This window comes from Dromiciops gliroides, chromosome 5, assembly GCF_019393635.1.
Source record: "Dromiciops gliroides isolate mDroGli1 chromosome 5, mDroGli1.pri, whole genome shotgun sequence".
Taxonomy (NCBI): Eukaryota; Metazoa; Chordata; class Mammalia; order Microbiotheria; family Microbiotheriidae; genus Dromiciops; species Dromiciops gliroides.
Window position 1 is genome coordinate 57,007,961 of NC_057865.1, and position 20,060 is coordinate 57,028,020.

General features: G+C 37.0%; 1 protein-coding gene across 1 annotated transcript in view; it reads left to right on the forward strand.

Annotated features, from left to right (window-relative positions):
- Positions 1-20,060, forward strand: part of MALRD1 (MAM and LDL receptor class A domain containing 1) — a 910,872-nt gene that overhangs the window by 275,202 nt on the left and 615,610 nt on the right.

A 20,060-nucleotide genomic window follows, 5' to 3' on the forward strand; every position in this document is an offset into this window, starting at 1 on the left:
TGTTACCCCTTAATTTTTTTTAATATCATCACATAAGAATCAACTTATAACCAAACCTTCTGTCTGTGTGTACTTCTCCTATTTGCCTTAATAAAAATAAAATTCTCAAGAGTTACAAGTATCTTCTTCCCGTGTAGGAATGCAAACATTTTAACTTTATTGAATAACATGCCTCCCCCACCCCCCCACACACTTTTTACCTTTTCATGCAGGTCTTGTGTCCTGTGTTTGTAGATTTAATTTTCTGTTAAGTTTTGGGCTTTTTATTATGAAAGTTTTAAAATCCTCTATTTCATTGAATGCCCATCTTTTTACTTGAAAGATTACAACTAGTTTTCCTGGGTAGTACATTCTTGGTTGTAATTCTAGTTCCTTTGTCCTCTTCAATATCATATTCTAAGCTCTCTGATCCTTTAATGTTGAAGCTGATAGGTCCTATGCATTATAATTGCTGTTCCTTGATATTTAAATTATTTATTTCTGGCTGCTTACAATATTTTCTCCTTTATTTGATAGTTATGGAATTTGGCTGTGATGTTCCTTGGAATTTTCCTTTTGGGGTCTTTTTCAGGAGGTGATCTGTGGATTCTTTTAATTACTAATTTTTCCTCTTGTTGTAAGATATTGGGAAGTTTTCCTTGATAATGTCCTGAAATATGCTGTTGTTAACCTGTAAATTAAGGAAACAATCAATATAGGAGAAAATAAGATCTTTAATCAAGGTACAGAAATTATAGCTTGTGGTATCACAAAGAAACAAGCTAGGAATACCCAAAGATGGGAACTGAGGACAGGGTTTTTATGAGGTTACAGAACAAAAGGGAACCAAAAGAGTGGTCCATAATCAGGCACACCTACTTAATGTAAATGAATCTTTGACAAAAGAAACTATAGAACTGCTCCTGAGTTAAATTTAGATGCTACTTAACTCTAAATAAAAACTACTTAATGTATGTGGACCCTTTTATATAATAATGTAAAGTCCAAGGAGTAAGGTGGAGAATCATTGGGGGAGGATAGTTTTCTTGGGGGAGATACATAAGTCAATCAAGAGTCTTGAATTGACAAAGATTGGTTAGCCCAAGGCAATTCATTGACCAGGTAATGGAGAGTAGGTGGGGATCAGTCAGTTTTCATAAATTTGTGGTTATTACTGTTCTAGGCTCTTTTTTTGATCATGGTCCTCAGGTAGTCCCATTATTCTTATATTGTCCCTCCTGGATCTATTTTTTAGGTCTGTTGTTTTTCTGAAGAGGTATTTAACATTTTTCCTACTTTTATATTCTTTTGATTCTGTTTTACTTCTTCCTGTTGTCTTATCAAGTCATTAGCTTCCAGCTGCTCAGTTTTGATTCTTAGGAAATTATTCTCTTTTTCCCAATTTTCCAATTGTATTTTTAAGGCATTATTTTCTTTTTAAAAGCTATTGACTTTCTCTTGCAAAACTCATTTCTTTTCCCAATTTTTCTTCTACCTCTCATATCTGGTTTATAAAATCCTTTTTGAGCTCTTCCAGGAGGGCTTTTTGGTCTCAAAACCAATTCTTTTTCCCCTTTAAGGCTTCACATGTAGGAGTTTTATCATTGCTGTTTTCCTCTGAGTTATGTTTTGATCCTCCATGTCACCATAGTAATTGTCATTGGTGAGGGTTCTCTTTTGTTTCTTATTCATATTTTTATTTTAGCCTCTTTTGTTCCTTTTGAGGTTGAGTTCTGCTCCTGGGGTACAGCATGCAGTGTTTGGAGCTTCTTTCGCTGGGGGCCTGGGACTGAGTCACCAGTTTTCTGCTCTGAGGCATCAGCAGCTTATGGCTTCTCACCCACTGGAGTGGCCTAGGTTAGTTGGGTCTGTTGGGTAGTTGATACACCAGATTGCAGATTGCCTTCTACATTGGGGCTGGAAGGCTCACAACTGGCCTGCTGTGCCACTAGCTTGCTGGACTAGGACCATGGGTCCTAAGTTGCTGATCTGTACTTTAATGAAGAGACTTTTGCTGTCTTGCCCAGACACCCTCTGAGCTGAGCTTGCTCCTCTTTTACTGAGATGAAACAGACATTTCCTGAAGATCTTCTAAGTTATCTTAAGTAAGAAGATTGTTAGATTCTATTTTTTGTTTGTATATTTGGTTGGTTTTTTGCCGGTTTTGCAGCTCCAGAATCTGTTGAGATGCTTAATTTAATGTTGTTTCTGAGGGAAATTTGGGAGAGCTCAGGCAGCTTCCTGGTTTCACTCAGCCATCTTGGTTCTACCTCCAGAACTCCATGACTATGATTTTGTAAATTCTTCCCTACTCCCACCCCTAGTGTTGCAACACTTGACAGCTTGAGATAGGGATGTTGAAGACATCATACAGTAGAATAATCACCCTAAAATAACTGTGTATATCAAGTAGAAAGTGATGCTTGACAGGTAGATGATTCAAATATAATGAGGGAGTATTTGTTGATGGAGGCATTGTGGGCAAATTTTTTTGGGAAAAGTAAAAAGGAAAGTCATGAGAAAGAAAGAAAGGGAGAGAGAGAGTCCTGGGGAGCTAGTGAAGTGTTTTGAGGCAAAGGATGAGGATTGTTTGGTCCTAATTCACAGAGCAATCGGGAGGCATTGGAAAGCTCAGGTGGTAGGGGAAGCAAGATTAAAGTGATAAAGATGATACTTGGCATTGGGACCAAGTGTTCATGCAGAATAATGATGCTTTGGGCAAAGCTCAGATCAGTTGAATTGAGGTGACCAGGCATCCTGTTGTAATGCGATGGTTAAATGCTTATAAGGGGGGAGGGAGGGGAGGGAGGGAGAAAAATCTGAAATTGGAAAGCTTGTATAAACAGAAGTCGAGAACTATCTTTACATGTAATGGGGAAAAAATAAAACACTTTATTAATTAAACATCTGCTATGGACCAGGCAAAGAATTAAATAAATTTGTACTTGCTGGGGACAAAAAAAGAAGCGGTATCTTGTTGAAGAACTAGAAACACAATGGAACTGTTATGCCACAGTGGGATTTTATTCCTGAAAGTTTAATAATAATAAATATGAAAGTAGAAATATGAATACTTGTTAAGAGATCAGATTGTAAATCAATGGGCCATAGTGAGTCTAAAGACCCTAACATTTCATGATGGGTAGGTTGCTAATTTGGTCTGAGAATAAAACGGACTAAGATGAGGGTGATGGGTGAAGTCTTCAACAGCTTCACCTCCTCTGCATTTATCCCAAATTGAGGATCTTACATCTAGTTCAAGATAACATAGAGACAAAGTGGTATAAGGAGCTCAGGACAAAGCAAAGATTAGATGTGTGTTACAATCAAGTTAATTCCCAACTCCGATTTCTCTTTCTTTAGCTTGAGTACTTTTTTGGGGGAGGACTGGCACAAAAAGGAGGGACTAGAAATGACAATTTTAGTTAAGATGAGGGATGCCACCTCTATGACCTTAATTTTAATCTAATCTCATGGTGAAATATTAAGGTCTGATTGCCCCCTAATTTTATAATTATAATTATTAAGCCCATTGAAGATTGAAATTAATTTATTTCTTGATTATAAGATAAATAATTTAGAAATACTAAAACCATTTCTGGGTGGGGAATTTAGCTTTTCACTTGGAGGTTGTATATGAGATAGTTGGAAGAGGTATCACTATAATATATTTTTATACCCTATTTTTTCTGCTTTGCATAATAAAGCTCCATCTTTTCCACTGAGAAACCAGTCATTCTTACTCTGTCACTATTTTAAAAAATTTCTCATAGACAGACCTTATGCCAATTAGATGTTGCTTTGTAACCTTCAACTAAATAGGGTCCGCATAAGTTCTTAGAACTGGAGAAATTGGGAACCATTTATCCTCATTCAAATAATAAATGAAATGTGAAATGAGCTTCATGGTAGATGATTCCCCAGAGGTTGTTCTATAATAGCAAATGAGTTTGCATAGTTGCAGCTCGCAAATTAATTTAAAATTGGTCAACATTTGTCCCTTTTAAAATGCACTTAGAAGAGTTTCTAGATAGACCCAACTAAATATTAGCAAAATGATCTCTGACTCCAACCCTCCTTGCACATCTCTAAGTGGCAGAGTGCAGTGTGCCTGAAATAGCCTTTGTGCTTTGTGAACAGCTGTTCTCTTTGGAAACAGGGGAATCAAATCATCCTCATCTGGGCTGAATGCTTAGAGATGATATTTTACCAAGTTTCTTTCTCACCTATTCAAGAACAAGAGAACAGACTTTCCAGTTGAAAAACTAAGTGCAAGGTTTAAAATTACCCTGAGACCTAGAACAATTTTTTCCTTCCTTCCTTCCTTCCTGCCTTCCTGCCTTCCTGCCTTCCTGCCTTCCTGCCTTCCTGCCTTCCTGCCTTCCTGCCTTCCTTCCTGCCTGCCTGCCTGCCTGCCTGCCTGCCTGCCTTCCTTCCTTGTGTCCTCTCTGTCTCTCCCTCTCTCTCTCCTTTTGTACCTTTCTTTCTTTCCCTCTCCCCCACTCCATCTTTAGAGAGTGTTATGAGAAAGGATTGTGGAGGCAGAGAGAGAGAGAGAGAGAGAGAGAGAGAGAGAGAGAGAGAGAGAGAGAGAGAGAGAGAGAGAGAGAGAGAGAGAGAGAGAGAGAGAGAGAGCCCAGCAGTGGGAGCAGGTGGGTGGCCATGCTCCAAAGGGCCCCAACAAATTAGAAGCATTCAGTAAACATTCTAGGACACAGATTTTTCCTCTCACTCTCATTTGTTTCTGTGCTAAATTGGAAACAGACTGAATGGAGCTGCATAGGGAAATGTGTGGGGTTACAAATAAAACAAACTGCGTGACTCCAAGCCTGCTTGTGTACAGATATGGCTGGAGAAAATCAGGGGAGCTAAGGAGTCATTGAGGCTGAACTAAACATGTTAGCAGACTCTAAGAAAGGCAAGTATGGGAATAGAAAGATAACATACTGCTAGAATCTTGGCAAAATTGTGGTCACAGTTACCAATTAACTCTCCAATTAAATGTCTGGTCTGGTCCACAGCAAGATTCCTTTATTTGACAGGGGAAAGGAAAGTGGCTATGGAGTCAAGCTCTGAATTCAAATTGTCTATCTGTCATTTGCTACCTGGGGGAACTAAAGCACATATAATATCTCCTAGTCTGCTTCCACAGGTGTAAAATGAAGGATTTGTTTACCTACCTTCTCAGATCCCTTCTGTCTCTCAAGCATGATGCTATGATAAGCCTTCATTTGATTTAAACCTCTATTTCTGGATGATTACTGTGTATAATGCACAATGCTTGTCTGATGAAGGAATCACAAGTCCCTGTCTTCATAGGACTCACCATAAGGTAGAGAGAGGGATCAGGCCTGAGATTTCACTGGTGTACAGAGGTCCTTCTCCAGCTGCTGGTCAGGATCTCATCTGCAACATAGAGTATCAGACAGCAGCCCAGAACAGTGACAGTTTAAGTAACTTGTTCAGAGTCACACAGCCAGTATATGTCAGAGGCAGGATTTGAACCCAGGTCTTTTTGACTTTGAGGCTAGCTTTCTTTCTGTTAGGCAATACAAACATCTGGCAAAGCAATAAACAAACAAACATGGATGCATAAAAGTGGCATGGATGACGGAATGTGAAAGTTCTGTGTGAAAGGTCCAGTCATTGGGAGCAAGCCTGACTCCTTTTTCAACTCTGTCTCTTCACATCCTAGTTTCCGTCATGGTCCAGTTCAAGTATCACCTTCTATATGCATGTGTTTCCTGATCTCTCATGTCCAGTTAGTAATTCCTTCTCTCTTTGTCTCTCTGTGTCTGTCTGTACGTCTCTGTTTCTTTGTCTCTGTCTCTCTATCTCTCTGTGTCTGTTTGTATGTCTGTCTGTCTGTCTCTATTTCTTCTGTCTTTGTATCTATGTGTCTCTGTTTGTCTCTATGTCTCTGTCACTGTCTGTCTCTGTCTCTCTGTTTCTCTGTTTGTCCCTGTCTGTCTGTCTCTCTGTCTGTCTCTGTCTCTGTCTCTTTCTGCCTGTCTCTTTCCCTATGTCTCTCTGTCTTATTCTCTCTCGTAATTGCGTTTTACTTACTCAACCTAGGTAATTAGGTATTCCTGTGGGAAGAATGTTGGTCTTGGAGTCAGAAAGACCTGAGTTCAAATCCTGCTTCAGATACTTAAAGTATGACTCTGGGGAAGTTATTTCATCTCAGTTTGCTCACACACAAAAATGGAAATAACAGCACCTACTGCACAGGGCTGTTGTCAGGATCAAATGAAGTAATATATGCACAACTCTTTGCAAACCTTCATTGTTGCTCAGACGTTTTCAGTCATGTCCAACTTTTTATGATCTCCTTTGGAGTTTGCTTGGCAAAAATACAGGACTGGTTTGCTATTTCCTTCTCCAGCTTATTTTACAGAATGAAGAAACCAAAGCAAATAAGGTCAAGTCTCTTGCTTGGGGTCACACAGCTAGTAAGTGTCTGAGGTCATATATGGGAAGATGAGTCTTCCTGACTCCAGGCCTGGCACTGGATCTTCTGGATAACCCAGTGGGAAACCTAAAGTATGAAGAAATGTCAGTTAATCATCTTTGTTGTTGCTGTGGCATCACACTGCATTTTGTATCCTTCAAGTGTCATGCAGCTTCCTAGACAAAAGTGATTGTTTCAGCATGACGTGCCCCAGAACAAGCAGAGTCCCTTTCCCTGTTGTGTCATGCAAATCCACATGACTGCCCCTCACTCCAGCTCTGTCCCTGCCCCATCTCCAGAGCTCCAGCTCCAGCTTCACATATCTGAATATCGAACTCTCTCACCACTGGAAGGCTTTGACAACATCAGACTCAGTCTATCCAAAAAAGAGCCCCTTAAACCTCTCTTCTCCCCACCCACAATACCATACTTCTCTAACTTTATTGTCTTCCGATGCTTCCTGACACCCAGTTACTGGTCTTAAAACATGGGAGTAGTTCTGGTGACAAGTTCCCACCATCCTTCATTTACAATCAGTTGATAAACCCTGTCAATTTTACCTCAGCAGTGATTTTTTTCATCTAGCTTTTCCTTTCTATTGCCATTCCAACCACCCCAGAGCAAGACCATAGTGAAACAGCCATTTTTACCTTTAGTCTATTTACTCTCTGGTCCACACCTGAGCAATCTTCCTCTCATCCTGCTCTGATCATGCTCCATGTTTCTCGATAACAATAATAATTAATTTATCTTGCAAGAGTTTTACAATATTGTGTACCCACTCTCCTTATTTTATGTATTTATGTATGTATGTATGTATGTATGTATGTATGTATGTATTTATTTATTTATTGTGGAGCAATGATGGTTAAGTCACTTGCTCAGGGTCACACAGCTAGTTAAGTGTCAAGTATCTGAGGCCGGATTTGAACTCAGGTCCTCCTGAATCCAGGGCAGGTGCTTTATCCACTGCATCACTGAGTTGCCCCTTTCCTTAATATTTTTCACAAAGGTAGCATAGAATCAAACTCTTGATCCTGGTGTTCAAGGCCATCTTAAATATCCATTTGGCCTCACCTCCCTAGCCTTATCTCATGTTATCCTTCCATCACATATTCAACCTTCCAGTTAAAATGTGGACTAGTCCTTGTTCTCAGGTTTTTTTGTTTGTTTGTTTGTTTTTTAACCATACCTTCTCCCTTCTTTCTGCCTTGGTTCAAGATGTCCAGCACACCTTAAATTGATTCTCCACTTCACAACTCTCTCTCTCTCGATGTCTCTTTCTTCTTGTGAGGCCTGGTCTAAGGGCCATATGTTCCAACTGATCACCTCTATCTCCAGCCTGAGTGTGACCTATCCCCAAATTTCTCATAGAGGGCAAGGAAATAAGCATTTTTATAGCATCTACTTTGTGCCAGACACTGGTGTTAACATCATAAATATTATTTACAGAATTACCTGATTTTATCCTTACAATGTTGTGATGTAGGTGCTGGGGTTGTCCCCATTTTATGGTTGAGAAAACTGAGCGAATAAAGATTTGTTTTTGAAAGTGACTTGCCCAAACTCATATAGCTAGGAAGTGTCTGAGGCCATATTTGAACTTGGGTCTTCCTGATTTCAGGCCCACAGCTTTCTGAACTGTGCCACCAAGCTGCTTCTAAGGAAAGAGGGCACAGTACAGTAGAAAGAGTGAAGAATTGGGGCAGCTATGTGGTGCAGAGGATAGAGCACCAGCCCTGAATTCAGGAGGACCTGAGTTCAAATCTGGCCTCAGACATTTAACAATTACTAGCTGTGTGACCCTGGGCAAGTCACTTAAACCCAATTGCCTCACCAAAGAAAAAAAATTAAAAAAAATATTGAACAAGAGTGAAGAATTATGGGCCAGAAAACTTAAGTTCAAATCCTGTCTCTAAAATTTACTCTAGACAATATGCTTAACCTCCTATGAGCCACATAATATTTACTTCTCTTTGAAGTGACAATAATAATATTTGTACTACCTTCTGAGTAAGATGGTTGCAGGGGAGACAAGCTTTGCAAACCTATCATCAGGAAAACTCATCTTCCTGAGTTCAAATCTGGTCTCTGACACTTACTAGCCATGTGACCCTAGGCTAGTTAAAACCCCTTTTCCTCAGTTTCCTCATCTGTAAAACATGCTTGAGAAGGAAGTATCCAAACACTCTAGTATTTTTGCCAAGAAAACCCCAAATTGGTCATGAAGAGTTGGACATGACTGAAACAACAACAAAGTGCAAAAGACACGTGAGATTATTACTTTGAGTATTTCCTTTCTCCTTATTGTGATCTCTTTTGGATCATAGGTATTTGTGTGCATGGTTTGTCTCTCAAGCATGGGAGTAGGGTCCACATGATAGTTATATTTGTATCAGCATTTCCTTGATACTTGATTAGATCAGTAAAGTTGTTTTCTTTCTATTGATAGTGGCATGAAACTCAAATAGAAGCAGATTTACTTAGAAAATCATAAATCAATGTTATATATGTTGAGTTGTATTTGCAATCATTTTGTTAAATATTTCCAAATTACATTTTAATCTGCTTCTGGGGGTCATGGCCCTCAAGTTTCACTCTCTGAATTGTAGATCATCACTCAGCCATACCTTTTTTTATTCTTAGTCTTTCTTTTCCATGTCCTCTTGCAAAGCATCTATAGAAGGATGACCAGAAACCAGGAACATACCAATTGTGACTGAAATAATGGTTTCCATGAAAGAGGGATCTAATGGAAAAAAAGATCACCAGGGAAATTGTAACCTGAGTCCAAATGAAGAAGTGTAAGAAACATTGTTGGAAAGAGTAGAGGATACAAGGGAATGTGTTCACCTAAGAAATGAACTTGGCAGGATTGAATTCAGTTTTTTTTTTCATTTCTGTCTGACTCTTCGTGACCCCATTTGGTGGTTTTTGTTTGTTTTTGTTTGTTTTGGCAAAGATACCAGAAGGGCTTACCATTTTGTTCTCCAGTTCATTTTACATATGAGGAAACTGAGGTAAACAGGGTTAAGTGACTTTCCCAGGCTCACATAGCTTATGTAAGTGCCTGAGGACAGATTTAAACTCGGGTTTTTCTGACTCCAGGCTCTTCAGAGGAGATAGTGGGGAAAAGAGAAAGAAACAGGTTTAATATACATATTGAAAGCATTTGTATATAATAGAAGGGACCATGGCATAGTGGAAAGAGAATTGGCTTTGGTGTCAGAGGACTGGGATTCAAATTCCACCTCTGCTTCTAGGAGTATGACCTTGGACAAGTCATTTAACCTCTCTAGGCCTCAAATTTCCTCATTTAGACAATGAGAAGGTTTAATTCAATGGACTCTGAGGTCACTTTGACCTCTAGATTTATGATACTAAGGCTTTCCTCATCTAGTTTGGCAGGCTTGGTAAAAGTAGCAAGTTTCTGGTATAGGTAGGGCATGCTCCTGTCTTCTTCTTTTTACCCCTGAATAACAGTAGTGGTGGTGGTGGTAGCAGCAGTGGTGGCAGTGGCAGTGGCAGCAATGGTAGTAATTGTTGTAGAAGTAGACCCCTTATATAGTGTTTTGCATGGTACATCTTATATTATTTGATCTTCCCCACAACCCTGTGATATAGTTGCTATGAGTATCTCCATTTTGCGCATGAGAAAACGGGCTGAGAGAGAATACTATATATTAAGCAGCTGACATATAATACAATAAGTTATAGCATCCTTCTCTGCCCATCATTCTGAAAACCTCACAAAAATTTTGTCTTGTCCCAGGCTCTAGCTATGGGACCACCTTGTACTTGGCAGTATGTCATAGTAAAAAGATTTCCTGGCTTGGATCCAGGAAAGAACTACAATCAACTTTCACCTCTCTTACTAGCTGTGTTGTTATGGGCTTATCCTCCAACTTTTGAGACTCAGTTTTGTCTCCTATAAAATTGGAATAATAATAGTCCAATAACCTCACAGAGTTATTGTGAGCATCAAATGAGATTGATTATTTAAAATATTTAGCAAACCTAAAAGTTCTATATAAATGTCAGCTATTATTATTGTCCTGGATAATTTCCCCTTCAGTGACTGGGATCCATTTTATAGTTTCTTATCCACTGCCCAGTTCTTTGAGCTAAATAGAAATGGACTTTATGAACCATGTTTCTAATGATAAATGACTGATTTTGTTCCAGTATAACAGTCATTTTGCCAGTTCTATGATGCCTTTTCACTCTGCTGCTATAGTGCTAGGAGCCAAGTGTTAGAGAAATAAAATTTATCAAGCTAAGTCTAAGTTTTGGTTCATCAAGTCTAGCTTTCAGGGTGTTTGGGGAATAAATGGCCTTTCCAGAGATGATGAAAACTATTGATAATGAAGCAAGCAAATACTTGCTCTCTTAAGTATGAACTTTAAGACTTCAAAGTCTAAAGCTGGTCTGTCAGGGGCTCCCTAAATAATTTTGATTATATGGTAAAGTATAGGACTGTTGACTGAGTATACAGATGGAGATTTCTGCTTCAGTTTTAGGCCCGTGCCAAAAGTGGGATATTGGATCACTCCATATGACAACTTTCATTTTCTTTTATTTCTATATTAATGACACTGGTGCCAGTAGATGACAAAGAAGTTTACACTCCTAAGAGTTGTATGGAAAACCATGAAGGATGGTCGATTGAAAGGGTGCTCAAGGATATCAAGTGTGGTTTTTAAAGGGAAAACTCAAACTTAAGCCAAACGGTGTCTGATCATTTTGTAATGTTTTTCAACTCATTTGTAAAAGAAAAATTGTGACAACGCTATTGAGATGAAAGTTTTCTGAAGGCATAAATCAAAATTTCATGTTGAATGTACTAAAAGAAAAAATCTCATTCTTCCTTTAAAAACAACAAAAAAAGAACCTTTCAACATGTATTACTTATTGTTTACAAAAACCTTTCCTAGGGTATATGTTACTCACTAAAGTTATTATATGCTAACTTCTACTAGGGTAAGCTAGGTAGCCCAGTCAATAGAGTGCTCAGACTGGAGTCAGGAAAGCCTGAGTTTAAATCTGGCCTCAGACACTAGTTTTGGGACCTTTGGTAAGCTAATTAACCCTGTTTGCCTCAGTTCCTTATCTGGAAAATGAGCTGGATAAGGAAATGGCCGCCACTTTGGTGACTTTGTCAAGAATACCCCAAATGAGATACCAAAGAGTCAGACATGACTGAACTGAATAACAATTTTTCCTAGCAGTCAAAACATTTTTCCCCTAACCCCAAACTAATTCACATAACAGCTTTAAGAAAAGGAGGTTGTAGGAGTATTGGTTTCATTTTTCACAGTAACTCCCTTTGTGAATGTATACTGGATATTTGAAAGTATTTGGTTGTTTCTAAATTCAGATTTTTCTTACAATACTTTATCTGGCTTGCTCATTTATCTTGATCACATTCTATCTTGCACCACATTTGTGTATGATCTCTGAGTTAGATTCTAAGTGCTTTGGGAAGGAACTGTGGTATTTTTCATCTTCAACCTGTAATCTTATAAGTAATATATTCTCGATAAGTTTTTGGTGAATTGAACTGTTGATGTCAACTGAGATTATGGTTGTTATCTAAAAGCTGGCAAATTTTTTAAATAATAATTTTTTTTTTGTAGTTTGTGTTCCCAATTTTATTCCTCATTCCCTTCCTCTGCTCTCCATCCCTGAAGGAAGAGGTTAGCAGTCAGATGTAGATTGTACATGTACAACCTTGTAAAACATGACCATATTAGTCATTTTATATAAGAAAACTTGAATAAAAGAAAAAAATGAAAAAGTGAAAAATAGCATACTTCAGACAGTGTTCAATCAATATCAGTTTTTTTTTCCTTTGGAGGTGAATAGGATGCTTCATCATTAGTCCTTTGGGATTTTGGGGGGAGGGGATTATTATATTGCTGAGCATAGTTAAGTCATTCGCAGTTCTTCATCAAACAGTATTGCTGTCACTGTGTACAATGTTCTCCTGGGTCTGCTCACTTCCCTATACATCAGCTCATACAAGTCTTTCCAGGCCTTTCTGAAATCATCCTGCTTTTCATTTCTTATAGCACAATGATATTCCATCACCATCATACACCACACCTTGTTTAGCCATTCCCCAATTTAGGGGCATTCCTTTTATTTCTAATTCTTAGACACCACAAAAAGAGCTGCTATGAAAATGTACAAATAGGTCTTTCTTCCCTTTTCTGGGATGTCTTTGGGATATAAACCTAGCAGTGGTATTGCAGGACCAAAGGGTGTGCACAGTTCTATAACCCTTTGGGCATAGTTCTAAATTCTTCTCCAGAATGACTGGATCTTTTCACAACTCCACCAAGAGTAGGTTAGCATCCCTGTTTTCTCACATCCTCTCCAGCATCCAATATTTTCCTTCCTTGTTATATGTGCCACTCTGATAGGTGTGAGGTGATACCTTAGAGTTGTTTTAATTTGCATTTCTCTGATCAATAGTGATCTAGAATATTTTTTGCATATGACTATGTATAGCTTTGATTTCTTTGTCTGCAAACTCCTTGTTCATAACCATTGACCATTTATCAATTGGGGAATGACTTGTATTTTTATAAATTTAACTCAGTTCTTTACATATATATATGTGTATGTGTATATATGTATGTATGTGAATGTGTGTATATATATGAGAAATGAGACCTTTATCAGAGATACTTGTTTTAAAAATTCTTTCCCAGTTTTCTGCTTCCCTTACAATCTTGGTTACATTAGTTTTGCTTGTGCAAAACCTTTTTAATTTTATATAATCAAAATTATCTATTTTACATTTTATTTTGCTCTCTTTATCTTCTTTGGTCCTAAATTTTTCCTCTGCCCATAAATCTGATAGATAAACAATCCCATGCTCTTTTAATTTGCTTATGATATCATCCTTTATGTGTAAATCATGTACCCATTTTAATGTTATTTTAGTATACAGTGTGAGATCTTGTTCTATGTCTAGTTTCTGACATACTCTTTTCTAGTATTCCCAGCATATTTTGTCAAATAATGAGTTTTTGTTCTAAAAGCTTGGATCTTTGGGTTTATCATATACTAGATTGCTATGGTCATTACTATAGTGCAATTTCTACCTATTCTATCCCACAAATCCACCTCTCTATTTCTTAGTATCAGATTGTTTTGATAATTACTGCTTTATAATATAGTTTTATATCTGGTGATGGCAATCTTTTAAATAGAAATTGGAAAAATAATTTAATCATCCAGGTGTTTTGAAATATCTATATATTTTGTATCCTTATACACATAGACAGAATTTAGGGTTATATTGGAGCTACTTTGAGGATAAGGCTATTTGATTCTATTCTAAATGGAATCTCATTATTCAAGAAGACTGCGACACCAAATGGGTGAAATATATCACTCCATTTGTAATCCTCGAAAAGTTTTCATTTTAGTTGAAATGATCCCCCATTGTTAGGACAAGGCATTTGGATCCAACTAAAATATTTCCTGTAGTTTGTACAGTAAGCCAGTCATGGCAATTAGAACTAAAACTTGGACTACTCAACTTTTAGGTAATCTTGGAGCAAGGCAAATAGTTGTGTAAGGGAAGCAAGAAGGGATGGTTCAAAAGACCCTCTAAAAGCTTTTCTCATAATGACAATTGGCAACTGTCCTTTCAGAGTTTTTGGTGGAATGTGTTTAGAGTGGAATATTTATAGACAGTAGAGTGTGGGAGCAGAGATCAGGTGCAAAATACTAGGGGGAGATGAGTTGAAGATGAAAGGGCATCTCATTATGGCTGACCCTAAAAAGCTAGTTCTATGTTCAGAATTAGGGGATGAGTCTTCAGGTATTGATTTAGATTTAGATTTAGATTCTCAGGCATTTTCTAGTGCCAATCAATTCCCATAGGGGGACATTAGCATTGAGAGCAGTGATGGCAGTTCCGTGGCAGATGTAGATATGTAATTAGCATACTTCATCTCCCTTCCCCTCTTCCTCTCATCCAGTAGTCTTTGCATGAGACGAGTTTTGAGGAATAAACCGAAATAGCAGACTATGAGAGTTTAAGGTTACGTGTGAGTAGGTTTGTGTTGCTAAGGTGAAGTGGTTATTGTATATATGCGTGTGTATTTTTCCCAAGATATTTTTAGGAAAAACATTACAGAAAAATGAATGAATCCCTTAAAGCAAATAATTTTTCCTGCTTTGGTTTTCCTATGACTATATTACCAAAAATTGCCATCCATTTGATATATTGCTACAATTCTTGAATCTGCACACCCTTTTTAAAGTTCTAATTAACTAAAGGACAAAAGGAAACTCCAATCCAACCTCAACTTTTTGTGTGATGTTTTTCAAATATGGTTCGTTATCAGAAAATTTTCTTAACCTAATGTCAGTGACATTATCAGATATCCAAGGGAATCTGAGGTGTCAACAATTCAAAATAATCTTTTAAAGATCTTCATTGAAGCTATAACTTATTACTCCAATAATCCAATGATTTTGTGGTCTCATTGATATGGGTATTACCTCTAACAATAAAGATAACAACCTATCCATTATCATTCTTCTTAAGCTACTATTGTCCATGACTTCCCACATGTTCAGTGTTGGTGAGCAATTCAAAGGGCAGAATATGTTTCTTATTTTTCTTTGATATGTGAATACTATTATAGGGCAGATTGACTATTTATTGGTGATTGCTCTCACCATGTAAGCCAATTATCTTTTTTTTCATCTATTTCTTTCTGATGTTCTTAACTCCAATTCTCATTCTCTTTGTATGGAATGATTTATGTTTTAAATTCTTCAGATTTCATTATTCCATGGCTTATAGTCAAACACAACAATAAAAGCATATATACCCTTTGTTTCAAGGAAATATTTGTAGTATTTTTTAAAAAGGCTTTTAATTTATTGAAAGCAATCCAGACTATTCCCTTCTTCTGCTCAGTGTTAGCCCCAACTTATTGTGCATTTGAAGTGGCTGTCATATACATACTGAAGAAAATACTTTAATATCTATCGAACTGCATTTCTTAGACTAGGAAAAAGGCATTATCCATCCATTTGTTAGTTCCTGTGCAGATAATTTGGTGAATTCTTCTGAATAATGATGGATTTCATTTGGGAGACCATTTTAATGTATGGTAAAAAGAAAACTGAGTCTTCCATCACAGGATGTAGTGTCAAATGCTGCCTCTGACTTCATTTATGTATGTGGTCTTGGGCAAGTTTCTTAACATCTTTGGGACTTTTCCTTATCTGCAAAATGAAGGAGCTGAAGTAGATGCTCTCTGTGGTTCCTGTCAACTATAAAGCCATAGACCTATATTTCTATAATCAGTGTGCTATGATAGTTACACAGGAGAATTTGAAGGGCTGAAATTATGAAGAATCTCTTTTTCACTTGAACTCTGTACTAGATCACCTGTGTGACAGTGGCAAACTCCTTTGGTAAGCGCATGTATCCCTATTTTATCTTTCACTTGATACTAATTCTTTCAGGACTGTGGAATAAGTATATCTTTGTTGTTATAGTTTAAGAAATATTGAGTAATTTTAGCATGCATAAGAGACATGTTGAAAGCAAGGCTTTAAGGAATCATTTTACTCTACTGAATCAGATGCATTTTAGTCAACAAGATCTCATATTCTCTATGCCTTTCAGGTGGTTAAGTGATGAAAAATATATAGCTTCCTTTGGAATATTGTTTATAAAAACCTTCCAGGGCAGCTAGGTGGCTCAGTGGATAGAAAACCGGCCCTGAAGTCAGGAGTACCTGAGTTCAAATCTGGCCTCACATACTTAACACTTACTAGCTGTGTGACCCTGGGCAAGTCATTTAACCCCAATTGCCTCGCTAAAAAAACAAAACAAAAACAAACAAACAAGCAAACAAACCCTCCCTATTCTCTTCTAATATTCATATAAAGAATGTCCTTTTTGACCACATAGGCTATTCTTATAAAATTTTTCTATAGAATGGAAAGTTGTCATATGACTTGACAGCTATTGATATTCTTTATTTCACTAATAACCTTTTGGTCAGTAATAAGGTCCATTTGTGCATTTCTTGTCTTTGATTTCTTCAAATGCCTGAAAAAATGAATCCCTCAATGCCCTCAAATTTGCATTTCTTTGAGCATGGATCTTCTCTGAATGAGCTTGGTCTAATCTGACTGCTTTTACCATGTTTACTTTCTTCTATTTCTTCCCCAACATATAATATAAAAATTGAAATGTCGGGATGCCTCAGCCCTTGATGGTGAATTTTATTATGAAAAATCTTTGAAGTAGGTCAGGTTTTGTTGAAGAATTTTTTAAACCTTTTGGGTCTTCTTGTAGTAGCACTTGATTTACAAAGGTTAGTTAAACTTCTATATGAAATTATTTTGACCAATTTCAAGATTCCTTTCTCTTTTACCTCCACATTTTGGGTATCAGCAACCTTCTTCAACCTTCTTAATTTTGTACCACATATTTTATTATTTTTTGAGGCAATTGGGGTCAAGTGACATGCCCAGGGTCACACAGCTAGTGTCTGAGGCCAGATCTGAACTCAATTCCTCCCCACTGCGGGGCCATTGCTCTATCCACTGTGCCACCCAGCTGCCTCATATTATTTTTATTCTTTTAACTTTTATCATAGCTCTAAGTCAGTGTTCCCTTTGTACAAAAAGGGATTCAGTAATCACTCCTACATCAAGAATTCAGTCCTTCCTATTTTCTAAAATTAAAAAAAAATCTTTTTAAAATGTTGGTATGTTTACCAAATGCAATATCTTCTTATCCCTTTCTGAGAGTCATTCCTAATATTTAGTTTTGTGGCTTCTATGTAGATTACATGATTTATCTCTTTCATTAATTACTCTTAGGTTACGTTTTTCGCTGTCCCTGCCTTTTGTCACCTTTCCTTTAAAGGCACTGAATATAGGGGGGGGGAGTGGGCAGCTAGGTGGCGCACTGGATAAAGAATGAACTCTGGATTCAGGAGAACCTCAGACACTTAACTAGCTGTGTGACCCTGGGCAAGTCACTTAACCCTCATTGCCCCCCCAAAAAAAAATAGTCACTGAATATCAAAGTGTATGTTCATTTAATTGGAAATATTTTATGAAGTTCTTTGTAGAATTTCTCTAGTTCTTCATTATCTAAAATAAATATTGGCCCATAAATTGCAGTTATTTGCATGACTGTCTACTTGGAAATACTTATTATGAACACTTAATATGAGTTGTCCTAATGTGCTCTTAAATTATCTTATTGTCTTTTGACCTTTGATGAAATTGACTCCCTCACCACCATCATATTAACCACCAGGGCATAAATTCATCTCACCTCAGTAATTCACCTACTGAGCTACTGTGAGGTTGCTATTTACATCAGTTCCAAAGTAGACTCATATACCATTGAAATTATATGCCTTTCCTCACAATAGAGTAAAATTCTTATAGGTTATCTAATTGCTGAAGGTTTAGGGCATTGCCCAAATAGTTAGTTAATTTATTGGTTGAGTTGATACCTAGTTATTCCTCAAGATGGGTGAAGTGAGAATATGGCATTTTTATTGGAATGGTGGATTTCAAGGGATTTGTCAAAAGCACATTCCTTTTGAGTCTTTTTCTTCTCTAGTTGTAATATTAAATAAATAAGAGATCATTGTTTTTTATCTATTTATGTATTCTTTTTTATTCATTTATTGATTGATCAATTGATTCATTAGGTTCTCCATTTATTTATTTAGTAATTAATTTTTCTCTTTGTCTATTTATTTATTCATTCATTCAGTTATCCATTTATCTCTCTATTTATTTAGAATTTTCCCCCAGCTTACATGTTAAAAACAAATTGTAGCATCAATGTTTAAAACTATGTGTTCCAAATATGAGATCGTTGTTAATAAATTAAGCAAAAGCCCAACATCTCTTGTCTCTCTCCCGTTCTTATGAATCTAGTTCAGGTCCTTATTACCTCTTGCTTAATTTCCCTACTTAAAATCTCTACCCATCTTCTATTCAGCAGCCAAGGTAAGTTTTTGAAAGTGTTTTTTGTTGTTAAGTCTTTTTGGCTCCATTTGAGATTTTCTTGGCAAAGATACTGGAAGGATTTGCTATTTCCTTCTCCTGCTCATTTTACAAATGAAGGAACTGAGGCAAACTGAGTTGAGTGACTTTTATAGAGTCACACAGATCATAAGTGTCTGAGGCTGAATCTGAACTCGGGAATTCCTGACTCCAGGCCCTGTGCTCTATCCACTGTGCCATGTAGTTGCCCTTACCGTATCATCCCCTGCTCATTGAGCTCCAATCTCTATCTCCCCAGTACCTCTAGGATCAAATGTAAAGTACTGTTAGGTATCTAATGTGCTCATATTATAGTGGTCCCTTTCTACTTTCCTACTTTTTTACATTTTACTCCCTTTAACACACGCTACAATCTATAGACACACTGAGTTGTTAGCAGTTCCTCAAATGTGTTGCTCTATCATCCATTTCTCTGCCTTTGCACTGGCTGTCTCCCATGCCCAGAATACTCTCTTCCCTTAGCTCTGCTTCTTAATTTTTCTGGCTTCCTCTAGGTTTTAGTTCAAATCTTACCTTCTTCAGAAGGTCTTTCCTGGTCCCCCACCTCCACGAGTCTCTCTTCCAGCTTTATTGTTTTCATCTTTCAGATTTACTATCACCTATTCTGTATGTATCTTGTATATGCCTGGTTATTTGCATGTTGTCTCTCCATTAGAATACATGCTTATCTGTGAATTAATATAACCATTTTGGAAAGCAATTTGGGATTATGCAAATAAGGTAACTCAAATATCTCTACCCTCAGAGATTCTTCTGTTTATTTTTGTCATTCATAAAAAGAAGATCCCCATATACACTGAAATATTTATAGCAGCTCTTTTCATGACAGCAAAAAAGTGGAGAAAAAATAGATGCCCAACAACTGGAGAATGGCTAAGCAAATTGTGGTATATGAATATAATGTGATCCTGTGATCACATGATAGAATCATGATAATTTACTATGATAACAAATGATCATTTTTGATGAATATGGAAAAATATAGAAAGGCTGTCATGAATTGACATAAAGTAGGTAGAGCCAAGAAAACAAATTACGAAGACTATAATTACAACAACCTTTATAAACAATAGAAATTGAATATTCAAAAATTACAAAGAATAAGTTTGGCCTGAAAGAAGAGAAATGAGAAAACATCCCCATCTCACTCACTTCTTTACAGAGGGAGGGAAGGCCAATCATTGTAAAGCATTGTATATATTTTCATATTTTGAATATTTACCAGTTATGCTGATTTTTTATCTTCCATTTTTAATTTTTTAAAATGCTGTGTCAGATGGGATATCTGTCTGGGAAGGGGTAGAGGTGGCATACAGAGGTCATGCAAAACAAAAAATTGTCAAGAAAAAATTATTTTAGATAAAGAATATAAGTTCCTTGAGGAACAGGGGCCATTTTTGCCTCTATGTATGTGCCCAGAGCTTAGCTTAGTGATCAGCACATAGTAAATTAATAGACCAAATTGAATCAAGCTGAGAAGAAAAAAAGTCATTAGCTTCCTTGGTCAAAATTGGTGGGCTATAATAGGGAAAAAAGGTTGTATTTCTTA